The 13,719-nt window shown below is 38.0% G+C and overlaps 1 long non-coding RNA gene and 1 pseudogene across 1 annotated transcript in view; one reads left to right on the top strand and one right to left on the bottom strand.

Annotated features, from left to right (window-relative positions):
* Positions 1–3,258, bottom strand: part of LOC148131471 (uncharacterized) — a 43,987-nt gene extending 40,729 nt beyond the window's left edge. Inside the window, exon 1 of the long non-coding RNA XR_015748904.1 lies at positions 2,886–3,258. This is a non-coding gene — a long non-coding RNA (uncharacterized LOC148131471). The remainder of the gene's footprint in view (positions 1–2,885) is intronic.
* Positions 3,259–9,211: 5,953 nt separating this feature from the next.
* LOC148131470 (uncharacterized) lies at positions 9,212–11,572 on the top strand (annotated as a pseudogene).
* Positions 11,573–13,719: the final 2,147 nt, after the last annotated feature.

Here is a 13,719-nt window from a genome sequence, read left to right as displayed (position 1 = left end):
TGGAGAGCCTTCATAAGTTATTTTTTTTAGCATTAGTAAAGTTATTCTCAAATGCCTGCTTTAAAGATTTTTCCCAGTTGTGTCTCTGTGTCTATGTCCAGGAAAAGTCTTTTTTTGTGTGTGAATAAAACCTTGAAAAAGTTGTATATGTTTTCTGGAAGAGTAAGAGCAAGAATAACTTATGAGAGTGATTTGTAGCAAATTTGTAGCAAATCCTTCTTCAGCACCACAAAGGATAGCTATTTCTCTCCTTAATGCCTTTAAGATACAACATCATCTTCCCTAACTTTAACCTATTGATTTTCTACCATTAATTCATCATTTACATTTCATTATAGCCTGTCTTTATTTTATATTACAAATATAAATTATTACAAATACAAATAACTCAAGGCAATGAACATATCCAAACACGTGGAAATTCTCAATTATCCAGATCATGGTTGACCCTTTTTGTCTTCAAAAGGCAACTGGACTTTCTTGGTTTTTTCCTTTGAAAACATTTTACTTCTTATCCCAAAAGCTTTTTTTTAGTTCTAACTGGTAGGGAATAGAAAGATTTACCTATATTCTTTGCAACCATCTGGTCATTACCACTCTCAGAGTAGTTCAGGCCACTTGGGGATTTAACAGTAGCCTCAGAGTCACCTGAATCAGAATGCAAACAGGTATGGAACCTTCTTGGGATTGCTAAAAGGACTGTGTTGTAAGTGGGAGATAGGTTAATTTGTATCCTTTCCCCCTCTATTAATACAGTCTCTTCGAGTCCTCTTTTAAACTGTGGCCCTCTCTGTCCAGAATGTGAACCTTGCTGCCTTCAAAAGAGTTAACCTTGTCTTTCAGATGAAGATGGACTGCTGAATCCTTTCCTGATGACTTTGCTCTCCTGTGCCATGTGTTTGTGAAGTGGTTGTTTAGTTTGCCCAGGTCCACACATATCTCACTGCATTTATTTTTTATTTATTTGATTTTATTTATTTGATTTTGTCAATCTTTTACAAGATCATAGGTATAAGAATAAACATGACTGTAAATACAGGAAATAGGTACAAATAAATGGGGACAATAGGACAGGGACGGTAGGCACAATTGTTCACTTATGCATATCCCTTACAGACTTAGGAATGGGGTGAGGTCAATAGTGGATAGTTTGAAGGTAAAGGAGTGGGGGTTTGAGGATGTAACAACAGGGTCAGGTAGTGCATTCCAGGCATTGCACCGCATATCAACATTATTCTATTTGTATCTGTGTGTTTTGTCCTTGGGATAGACAAGCTTCTGCCATAATGTATTCTGGATTTAAAGTGTGCATGTATATTGTGTTTGTTGAAAGGCTGTATTAAAATTGAATAGTTCTGCATCAACAGAGGGAAAGGGGTACAATATCACCTATTTCCTGTTTACAATGCAGTCTTTTCAACAGTCCAAAGAAGATTTCACACCCAATTGCACTCTGACTCAGGTGACTCTGAGGATACAGATAAACTCCCAAGTGGCCTCAAGGACTCTCAGAAAGCTAATGACTGACTCAGTGTGCTAACAACCAGATGACTGCACAGAATATAAATTCTTCTATTCCCCATCAGTTAGTTAGACAAAGCTTCTTGGATGAGAAGCAACACATTTTCAAAGGAAAAAACCAAGAAAGTTCAGTTGCCATTTGAGAAAAAATGAGAACCTTACAATTATTTAATGCAACTTCCACTTATTTTCCCCACAAAAACTCTCTTAAGTTCAGCTGAGAGAGACTGGCTGCCTGTAAAGCCACCCGCTGGCTTTCATAGTTAAGGTAGGACTTAAACTCGGCCTCTTGCTTCCTAGCTTGGTGCCTTAACCATTAGACCAAACTGGCTATCAATTTCTCTTCCTTTCCACATCAAGAGCTTTCCAATGTTCTTCCCTTGCTCTCTTTTTCAACTTTTTCATTCCATACATATGTGACACTAATTGATAGTTTCTACTGACCTCTTGGTTCTGTATCTTTTGCCACCTGGCAGTTGGTAGGTAGTTTCCTGATTTGCATATTATCTGTTTTATACATGTATAATGTCTAGAATTAGCTATCAGTTTTTTGAGGAACATATTTCACCTACAAAATTAAAGTTTCATGTGGCAGGGTATGCAATAACTTTGATTGGAGAAGAGCTGAGCAGAAATGGTTCTCTGCAATTCCTAAAAAAATGAATGTCAGAGAACCACAATTACACTTTCCTAAATAAATTACACAATCTCTTAATTTCTTCAAGGAAAAGTCAAATTCTGCAGCAGTTCCTCAAGAGCAGAACTCCCCTTTGATATAGATAAGAGAATCAGCCTTAAAAGTCTTCTTTTGTGATTTAACAAGCGTCGGAAGCAGAGAGACTGGACCAATGGAGATTTTATTTACCAAATATGGAAATTGTCCATCTCCCCCACAATAGGAATCCTATAATTCGCGGTTTACACAACATGTATTCGCAGCATGAATGCGGGACGGCTGATAGGGCTTACCTGATGTAACCTAGTTTGCTAATGATCTTTGTAGTGGTCTCTGTATCCTTGTCCAGAACCTCATATAAGCGATAGAAGACATTTTAATTTAAAATGCATAAAGAAAATTGCATATGAGAAAGTAAACATGAAATATAAAACACAGATACAGTACCACCTACCCTTCCAAATTATAACATAAAAGTCATAAAACTTTTCATGGTTTTGGAACTGTTACATTGTGAGTAATACAGTAGTCATCTTAAACAAAGCACACATCTAAATGCAAACAAAGCACAGATCTTTAAAAAAAATTGCGTTATATATTCAAGCCCGGGCGCAAAAATGCGCCAAGCAAATGGAAAAACAGCAAGTTTGAAAGAACGAAAAGAGCATATGCCAAAGTCTTGCCTTACTTTCGGCAGCATCCAGGGATCTTGGACTTGAGACAGAAATTAAGAGTGACAAGACGATTTGCTATGGAATTATAGCAACTCACTAGCTTCGATCGCGGAACTCTAGTTTCTAAAGGAGGCCGTCTTTTTGCACTTTCAATATCTTGTGCACGCTTAAAAGTCATGAAAAAAAATCAGCCAAAATACTTCATTCGTTAAACCAAAGTTTAAGAACACGGATTGGCAGGTTCTTGAAGACACGGTATGTTCTTTCGTGGACCAATGGGGCGATGCTGGTGGTCGGAGCGTCTCTCGAAGCGCATCCTCTTAATCCCGCCCTCTTGGGCGTGGGAAGGAAAAGCAGAAGGAAAGGTCGGGTCTTGCAGAGAGCGAAGCGATCCCTGTGGTTAAAAAGAGGGCGGGGGAGATTAATGAGGCTCTCTTCCTAGCTGCCGTCGGTTAGTGAATCCAGGCCTAGCTGCTGTCGGTTAGTGAATCCCGGCCGTGAGGGGAACAGGACCGGCATTGGGCTTTTTTCGGCTGACCTGCATCATTGCACCCTCTGTGGCCAAAGCCTTTCCTTTGCCCCTTGATTCCCATGAAGCTCCGGACCCTTCCTTCTCCGTCTGGCCTGAAGTTCTTCTCCCTCCCCGGTCGGAAGATAACCCTGCCGATAAACCCTGACGGGAGGCGGCTCTGCTTTTTGAAGGCTTCCAGGGGCGTTCATAATGTCGTAAAAGCTGCTAGTGGGAGAGTAATCCTGTGGATTCGGGCCTTACTTTGGTAGGGTTTTGGCAGGATCAAAGGAAAAACAACAGAATCCCCATCTCCTCTAATGTCACTTTTCCTCTTTCTCCATCTTCTCTTCTGCTCACCTTGGCTTTAGTATTAAAATGTTAACCTGCTCCTTTTCAGCACAGATAAACCTGGAGAAAAAGAAGAGGAGAAACTATCTGATTATCTTTCTTAGTTGAGATTAAGCATATGCTTCTCTCTGTTACTCTCCCCTAACTTCTTCCCAGTAATATCAAAGGGAGGAGAGCCATCAAAGAATGTTTTGTGCACATTTGAGTCAGTTTTGACTGGTAGTAACTTTCCTGACAGGTGGCAATCCAATCCCTATCCAAAACTTGCCAGCATGAACAAATGCATTATTTTACTCCTCTGCAGATCATAATAAACTCTTGAGTGATGTTGCCTCTGATAGATTGTAGCCCACAAAAAATATGTCAAAATAACTTGGAAAAGGGCCACAGGTTTCTTTGTGGTTTTGCTGTAAAGTAAGCAACTTTTTAAAAGCTCTTACAGATTGAAAAAAATGCAAGAGGTTATAGGAGAGCATTTCAAGAATGTATCATCAATTCAGTCTCAAGGGTTTTACAGCTCAGCGTTGCACAAATTGCACTATTTTGTTTACAAGTGCATATTTTTAAAAAGTTATGTTCTTGTACTTGTAGGATGTGGTGTTATATAATGTTTTTGAATGTTTTATATAATGTTCTTGAATGTTTCAAGTTTTATTGCCCAAACTGCCTTTTTGATGCAGCATAATGGAAAATAATATTAGACCACATTAAAGCAAAGGATTAAAGAAAGCTTTGCTCAAAATATATTACCAAATACTGTATTACTGTTTAGTAGAATCTGAGTTGGTAGATGTTTCATTACCAAACTAAGTAATGTCATAAGTGAAGAACATAAAGAATATGAAGTTGGAATCAATAATTTCAAGCTAAGCCAATATGTCAAAATCTCAAATTCATTTTTCCTACAATTACACTCGTGTTTTAGTTATTTCCTATTAAGACAGCAATTATATATTCATTTACTGGAACTAAGCTTTATTAATTGGGATCATTTCTTAGGGTATGTGCATATATTTGTGTGATGGTGTTTTTCTCTTAAAAGTTATAATTAAAATAATTGAAAGAAATTCACTTTAGGAACTAATATATGATTGTCTAAAACTGTTGTTTTATTTCTTTTTTAAAGAGAACATGATAAGCCAAAATGAATTCTGTGGTGCAGAACAGATATCCACATCCTATTTAAGATGCCTGCTTTATTTGTTAGAAGAATGGACTGGAGTGGAACGCTTGGAAGAATATCTGAATTACCTGATCACATGCCTCCTTGTACCACTATTTATAGCTTTGCTATTTCCAGCAGTCACTTTCATCCTTGTTTTTATTTGTGCTATCACTGTTCATATTTACAAAAGAAAGACAGACACACAAGGTTACATGAATGATTTCTGGGATGGTGTAAGACAATTTTTGGCAACTGTATGGTATGTTCATGCAAGAATATGGAATGGTAAGCATCCTACCATTCTTCTTATGCATGAAAGTTGTGAACTAAATTATCTTCAGACTTAAGGATGGATATTCATAAAGTGGATACTTGAATAAAGTTTCCAGTTCCCTGGAATTTTTGAAAGTATTGCTTTTAGTATCATGTCATTTTATATTGTTCTGAATCTTAGTGTTTGGGGGAGGCTTACTATGTATATAATATAGACTTACTGTTTCTCAATATTATCCTTCAGTTAATTGGTTCTACAGTTCTTATCAGTGTTATTGGCTGGGATGAGTAGTAATTACATTCTTAAACAAGTTAGCTTATTTTCTAGAAAACACCTTCCATGTTTTTTACTTATTTATTAACTTATTTTCTTGTACATCGTTCAATTAACAAATCTGAGGCACTGCCCCTTAAGTGTGCACATAGGAGGCTGCAAGTCCGTGAGAGCTGGAGTCCTGGGTGAAAGGAAAGCACTCAGAATGCAGTCCCCAAGGAGGCCAGGTCCCGCGCATTTGCTACCTTCTGTGCGCACACCCATGGGGCGGGGCTGAGATGGTGCTGCGGATGTAAGGTTGGCCACTGCCTGGCCCAGATGGCTGTCACCAATTGCAGATCAGTGCCTGGTTGGCTTGGGAAGGGCCAAGGCCCCACAGGTCGGTCCTTCGCTGTTTCTTGCCAGATATAAACACCTCATGGGCCTTGAATCCAGCTCATGGGCCTTGAATTTGATACTGCCTGACTTAGACTTATATACCACTTTACAGTGATTTATAGCCCCCTCTAAACAGTTTGCAGAGTTAGCATATTGCCCTCAACAATCTGGGTCCTCATTTTACCAGCCTCAGAAGCATGGAAGGCTGAGTCAACCTTGAGCCTGATGAGATTCGAACTGCCAAACTGCAGGCAGCCAGCAGCGGAAGTAGCCTGCAATACATACCACCGCAATACATACATTGTGAGCACGACTGCTAAGTTTATAGTCAAGGCAGTTCAGTTGTACTCAGTTTCATAACTTTAATATCTGAAAAATGTTTTGCTATTCAAACTTAATATCAACTTCTAATTTTGAATGTCTCTGTCCATAACATTTTATGAGGTCCATGGTCTAGAAAAAATACCAGAAGGATCAGCGATGATTGTTCATTATCATGGAGCAACTTTCTTAGACTTTGTCTACTTAGTGGCCATTGTTCTTATCAGAAAGAAAAAAAATTCTCCATATAGTTGCTGATTATTATGTATTTTCAATCCCAGGTAATTGTCTTAAACAATTAAGAGAAATTATTTGTACATCTCAAATAATATACTGTATTTACTTCATATTTATGTTAAAATATATATTAAAAGACTTCAGTGAACTAAATTATTTTCTTATTTTAAATAACAATCCAGTTACTAATTAGTCAAATAAGGTAAATAAAATAAGTATTTTTTAATCTTTATTTATAAGCAGAGGATAAAAATAATGTGGAGGGTTTTTAAGTTAATTCCCATGTAACACGTGTAACAGCCACATGTATATTGTATAGCTAAATTCTTTAGTTTAGAATTTAGAAAATTCTGTATAAAAAACATATCTATTTTTTGGCTACCTATAAAGAAACAGTCCTGTTTTTCTGAATCTTGATTTGGCATTGGTTCATGTCAAGAACCTTGCAAAAGACCAAAACCTGATCAAGTATTTACAAAGGTCAGAATTAGGCAGAGCCCAAACTGGATTAGATGTTAGTGAAATACAGTACTTAGTTACATCAGTAAGGAATTAGTTACAATACATTTCAGCAATGTCATTACTAAACATCCTGAGAACTAAATGAAATAGTTTTTGGAAAGTAGGGCTAGGAAATACCAAATGGGAATAGACAGATTCCTATGCCTTTATAATTGAGTGGAATGAACCATCATGAAAATCAAAGAAATCTCCTGAAATCATTTAGTAAAATGGGATTAAATGCTTCGTAGTTTATGAATTATCTTATCTGAAAAAAAGTCTGAAAATAACAAAACCATTTATGATTTCAATTGAAATAGCTTGACATTAGGTATGTATGCTCTTCCATCATGGTTTCAAATAAAAACAAATATATTTAAATTATTTAAAAGTATGTGGCCAAAACAAATGAATGTTCCAGTTGTACTATTCACTCAGATGCAGAGAAACAGAATACTGGTGCCATTTGGCTTGAATCTTCAAGAGTTTCAAATAGTCTACCAAAATAAATTGGGGAAATTCTATCCTAGAACATTGGGTATAAGTTTTTATAAATAATTATTGAAATATTAAAATAGAAGCTAAAAATTAGCCTGAAAATAAAACAAATATTCACAATTGTAATTCCAAACAATTTGCTCTTGTTTATCTAATTTTCTTCTTTCAGAATCAAAAAACGCTTTCTAGTTTCCCATAGATAAACCAGAATGTCCAAGGTAATGGTTATTTATTCACACAGTTATGCTCTAAATGTAACTAAATATGCAAAAATTTATCTCATTCCATAAGGCCTAGCAGATTGTGAAGCCTTTAAAATATTATCCCTAGAAGCTAAGGCTGAGGCCTGCTGCTAAGTGTGCGTATGTGTTTATCTTACAACTTAGTGCCCATGTGATTGGGCAGGGAGACTTACACCACAGAGTTAAGGGGGCTATGTGGGGGTCAGAGGTGGTATTCAGCAGGTTCCGACCAGTTCTGGAGAACCGGTAGCGGAAATTTTGAGTAGTTTGGAGAACCGGCAAATACCACCTCTAACTGGTCCCGCCCCCATTGATACTCTGCTTCCTGAGTCCAAGCTGATTGGCTGGGTCTTCTTTTGTTGCCCTGCATAGGAGAACAGAGCTGGAAAAGAGGTTAGTGGGGTGGGGAGGGAATGGGATTTTGCAGTAACCTTCCCTTGCCACGTCCACCAAACCACACCCACCAAGCCATGCCCACAAAACCGGTAGTAAAAAAATTTGAATCCCACCGCAGGTAGGGGTGCTCTGGGAGGAATATTCAGGGATCTCGTACTCTGTAATAGGGTACAATTTCTTGATAGAGAAAAAAATTGATAGCATAATTTATAGAAGCAATTTGTAACAAATCCTTAAAATGTTTAGGATACATCATCATCTCCCTTCAAACCTCAACTCATGCTTTCCATCTTTTTACTACATTTCTCCACATCAAGAACCTTCCAGTTTCTTCCCTTGCTTTCTTTTTCAACTTTTTCACTTCCATACATATGTCACAATAATTGCTGGTCTCTACTGACATCTTGGTTCTCCATTTTTGTTCACTTGACAGATGGTAATTAGTGCAGTTTCCTGCTTTTCCATATGATCTCAGTTATATAATATTTAATATATATTTAATATATAATATTTAATATATAATAGCTATATAATATTGTCTAATCCAATTGTCAGTTTTTTGAGGAACACCTGCAAAATTGTGGTCTGCCCTCTTCTTAAGAAGCTATCACTGGATGCCACCCAGTTGGAAAATTTCCAACCTGTCTCCAATCTTCCTTTTTGGGGAAGGTTGCGCAGCAGCTCCAGAGGTTTCCAGATGAAACGGATTATCTCAACCCCTATCAGTCAGGATACATGCCTGGATTTGGGACAGAAATGGCATTAGTCGTACTTTTGGATGATCTTTGGCTGGAGCGGGATGGGAGTACTGCATCCATCCTTGCTCTACTTGATCTCTCACGGCTTTTGATACCATTGACCATGGGATTCTCCTGGGGCGGCTTCAGGGGATGGGAGTGGGAAGCCTTGTGCTGTCTTAGTTCACTTCCTTCCTCTGCGGCCGCTCTCAGTCAGTGTTGATAGGAGGGGAGAGATCCAGCCCTCACCCACTGCTTTACATGGTTCTGTAGGGCTCAGTACTCTCTCCGCTCCTGTTCAACATTTATATGAAGCTGCTGAGTGAGATCATCCGTCACCATGGACTGAGGTATCACCAATATGCTGATGATACTCAGCTGTATGTCTCGGCCCGTGGTGAGTTAAGTGTTGCTGTGTCGTCCTCCCTCTCGCAGTGCCTGGAGGCTGTTAGGGGCTGGATGGAGAGCAATGAGTTGAAACTAAACTCTTGCAAGACTGAGTGGCTCTGGGTTTGGGGTTTGTTGGCTCAGGGAGAATTGCCACCTTTGGTCTTGGATGGAGTGGCACTACCCAAACAGACCCTGTGTGTAATCTAGGGGTTTTCTTGGACTCATGACTACTGCTCGAATAGCAGGTGGCAGTTGTGGCTAGGAGGGCCTTTGTGCAACTGCGGTTGTGCACCAGTTATGCCCTTTCCTGGACCAACAGTCCCTACTCACTGTCACTCATGCCCTGGTCACTTCCTCTCTTGATTATTGCAACATGCTCTGCATGGGGCTGCCCTTGAAGAGCATCCGGAAGCTCCAGTTGGTGCAAAATGCAGCAGCCCACATGATTTTGTGCAGACCCCAATGTGCACATGTGCCACCTCTCCTGCAGAAGCTGCATTGGGTGCCAATTTTCTTCTGGCTGCAATTCAAGGTGCTGGTTGTCACCTTTAAAGCCCTTCATGGCTTGGGACTGGGTTATCTGAGGCAACGTCTCTTGCCGGTCACATCTAGCTGAGCCATTAGAATGGGGAGGCAGGGAATGTTGCAGATCCCATCCCTGAGAGAGATACACTTGGTGGGACCCAGAAGAAGGGCCTTCTCCATGGTGGCTTCCTCTTTCTGGAATATCATTCCACCAGAGATTGGAATGGCCCCTACTCTAGCACTCTTTCGAAAGACACCGAAGACCTGGTTTTGCCAGCGGGCCTGGGGAACCCAGAGTGGGATAGAGCCCATCAAATGGCTAGTGTGATTTGCTGTCATTGGGGCAGGGGGTGGGAGTTGGGGGGTGATTTTTTTTCCAGATTTTGTTCTATTGTACTTTATTAATTTGATTCTTTTTGTTAAAGTTTTTATTTTTTTTATTTTTTATTTTGTTTTAAATAAGGTTTTACATTGTGTAAGCCGCCTTGAGTCACCATGGGCAAATAGGCGGCAATATAAATTAAATAAATAAATAAAATAAAATCCAGGTTTTATGGTAGGGTGGGTTTAATGGTAGGGTGTGCAATGACTTTAATCGAAGAGCTGAGCAGAAATGTCTCTGAAATTTCTGAAAAATGATTGGCAAAGAAACCACAATTACACATTCCCTAAATAAATTGCAGAATTTTTCTTATATTTTTTCACAGAAAAGTGAAATTCTGCAGCAGTTTCTCAAAAGCAGACCTCCCCTTTAACGTGGATAAGAGAATCATGTTAAAGTCTTTTCTTGTAATTTAACTGAAGAATGGAAAGCAGTGAAACTGTGGACCAATTGAGATTTTATTTATTTATGAAATATAGAAATTGTCCATCTCCCTCAGAGGGAGTTTGAGCAATGTACAAATAAAATATTAAAACAAAAAACTATAAAAATACAGACACACACACACGTTATGATAGAATAATTTATATATATATATACACATAAAAATTTTAATTACCAGACAAGGATAGTTAAAATCCAACATTGTTAATTAAAAGGTGGGAGGAGAGCCGTCACAGTGCTAACCATCCCCACAGCTGTGTGCTCTCCCTATGCCCCCAGAGCAACATAATAGTGTCATTTCCAAAAAGCTAAGAGTCTATGGGCCCATCCCATCCCTCGCATCACCCAAAGGAGAGGTACAAGAGTAGAGAAGGCTTTCTTTCTGGACTCCACAAATCAGTATTCTTTAACTTCCGCAATATACATTCCTGGCATTGACCAGGTGGGAGGTGCTTATATAATGAGGTGAAGACACTTCTGTAGGTAATCTGGTTCCATGCCATGTAGGGCTTTAAAGGTCTTGCCAATACCTTGAATTGGATGCAGAAGCAAACCCCACCCAATGCAGGTTGCACAGCAGAGGTGTTACATGTGTTGTTCTTTGGGTGCACAAGATTGCTCACATGGCCACATTCTATACCAACTGAAGCATCCAGATACTTTTCAAGGGTAGCCCAGATACAGCATTATTGCAATAATAGAACTCCTCCTAATCCTTTTCCCAGTAGCCAACCTATCCAGTTGTGCAAAAGCTCTTCTGAATTAATACTATTGATTGGCATTCTCTCTGGGAAGTTTTTGTTTTGTGATTGAGTAATAACTTTCAAAACAACACTATATCACATAATTAGGTGTGATAATTTAGGGCTAGGTAATTATAATTTAAGGTAGAAAATTTAAGATAGATAATTATATTATAAACAAGCATGGTAATAACACACTGCTACATCTACACTGCAATAAGGCTTCTTTGTTCAAAGGTACAAAGTTTATTTCTTTGTTTTTTAAGAGTAAGAACATTTGGAACAAAATTGTTTAGTGATGTTTCTGTTTTTGAATATTGTCTTTATCATAGGTAAAAATAAATATATGAACTGATTAAATATGTACCAATATACATTATGTTTATACATACACACACAAACAGAGAGAGAGAGTGATTGGTTACTTTCATATATCACTATAATCAAAAAGGACACCCAGTAGTAGTTAATATCAAGAATGATATTAAAATATCATTTTAATACATAGTACCACAATCTATTAAACCCTAATGATGCCTTTTGAATGTTCTCTGAAGATTCCCCTTTTAGTTCTTAAAGTGGTCAGGTTAACTATCAACCAGGATTTGAAGTGGAGGCTAAATATAAAGCAGGGTCCACATTATTTACCAGCCCTTCCAACCTCCCCAACGAGGACCACACATAATTTCTCCTAACATAAATCACCTTACATGTGTGTTGGATGGCATAAAAAAATTAATATAAATAAATCTTCAAATAGATCAATTCCTTTGACAGTCCTGAGGATAAGTGGGAGTAAAGTCACATCGGAGGGTTTTTTTTTTATTGTTGTTGAAACCAGCAGTTGTATAAACAGAGACATAGAATCAAAATCATGTGAAGTACTAGTATCACTTTATAAAACCCTAGTAAGACTACACCTGGAATACTGCATCCAGTTTTAGTTACCACACCACAAAAAGGATATTGAGACTTTGGAAAAAGTGCAGAGAAGAGCAACTAAGATGATTAAAGGCCTGGAGGCTAAAACATATGAAGAACAGTTGCAGAATGTGAGTGTGACTAGTCTAGAGAAAAGTTGGATTGGGGGTGACATGAAAGCAATATTCCAGTATTTGAGGGGCTGCCACAAAGAAGAGGGGGTCAAATTATTTTCCAAAGCACCAGAGGGCAGGACAAAAAACAATGGATGGAAACTAATGAAGGAGACATGCAACCTGGAATTAAGGAGAAACTTCCTTACCATGAGGAAAATTAACCAGTAGAACAGCTTCGAAAATTAACCAGTAGAACAGCTTCTCTTCTCTTCTCTTCTCTTCTCTTCTCTTCTCTTCTCTTCTCTTCTCTTTTCCTCTCCTCTCCTCTCCTCTCCTCTCCTCTCCTCTCCTCTCCTCTCTCCTCTCTCCTCTCCTCTCCTCTATTGCATTCCATTCCATTTATCAGTGTGATGCACATTCCCTAGATTTCCATCCCCATCTCAATTTTAACCTTAATACTTACAATGATGAAAAGTATACGTTTTGTCTGGAGCAATGTTATAAAACTCAGCAATTTTGGAAAGCCATTCATTACAAAGTTCTTGTTTTTCTTTTCCACCATTGTTCTCTGAACACTAAACATCATATTCCCACTAGTATGTCAAATGGGCTAACTTACAGAACGTTTCCAAAATGTGGGATCCTTGATTCCTGAAAAGAAATTTTCAAGGCAGATTATCTCCAAATATTTCCCTGAATTTTTAAGAACTTTTCAAACACATTAGAAGTTCTGTCAATATTAAAGGCATTGAGGAAACTAGTAAAGAAATATCTCTGAAATGATTACACCGCATATACTCACATAAAAAGAGAGCTGCTGAACAGAACATATCCCAAAATTTACCAATCATATTCAAGCACCCCCTCTTCACCCCCATATTCCAACGTATATTTAACAAGGAATGCCATCTCAGCATGTGACATATATGTATTTATCTCATTATTTATTCCATTGTATCCTGTCAAAAAATACAAAATGCAAAAACTTATAAGGAAAAAAAAATACAAAAATTTCCATCCCAGAGAACATTTGGTATTAGCCCTCAAACAACTTACATCTTAAGCTTCTTCTGGGAGGTAGAGTTGGAGGTCCATATTTATGGGTCAGTTTGAATTGTGTTACATGGAAACTACCCGATACCTATAGAAGGCACTAATTTGTTACATCTTCTAAAGTGTATCTTGTCACACTATAGAATACCATGATTCCCATTTAATTGGCTCTGGTAAGGTATTTTTATATGTTCAGATTCTGATACACCTTAGATTACATGCTTGGTTTGGTGTAAAAATCAAACTGATAATTTTTGAATTTCACTTTTTTTACAATAAATATATTCCATTCTATATTTATTCAGATTTACTCTATTTTTATTACATATTCAAGAGTTTCTTATGCAAATACTAATATGTAAAAAAATTGCAATGTGCATCTGACAATCTTCC

Source organism: Notechis scutatus, chromosome 3 (genome assembly GCF_049901735.1).
Source record: "Notechis scutatus isolate UNSWTSFEM ecotype Mainland chromosome 3, rNotScu1.2, whole genome shotgun sequence".
In the NCBI taxonomy this organism is placed as follows: Eukaryota; Metazoa; Chordata; class Lepidosauria; order Squamata; family Elapidae; genus Notechis; species Notechis scutatus.
Note: the sequence above shows the minus strand (reverse complement) of the source record. Positions and strands in the feature narration are given on the sequence as shown.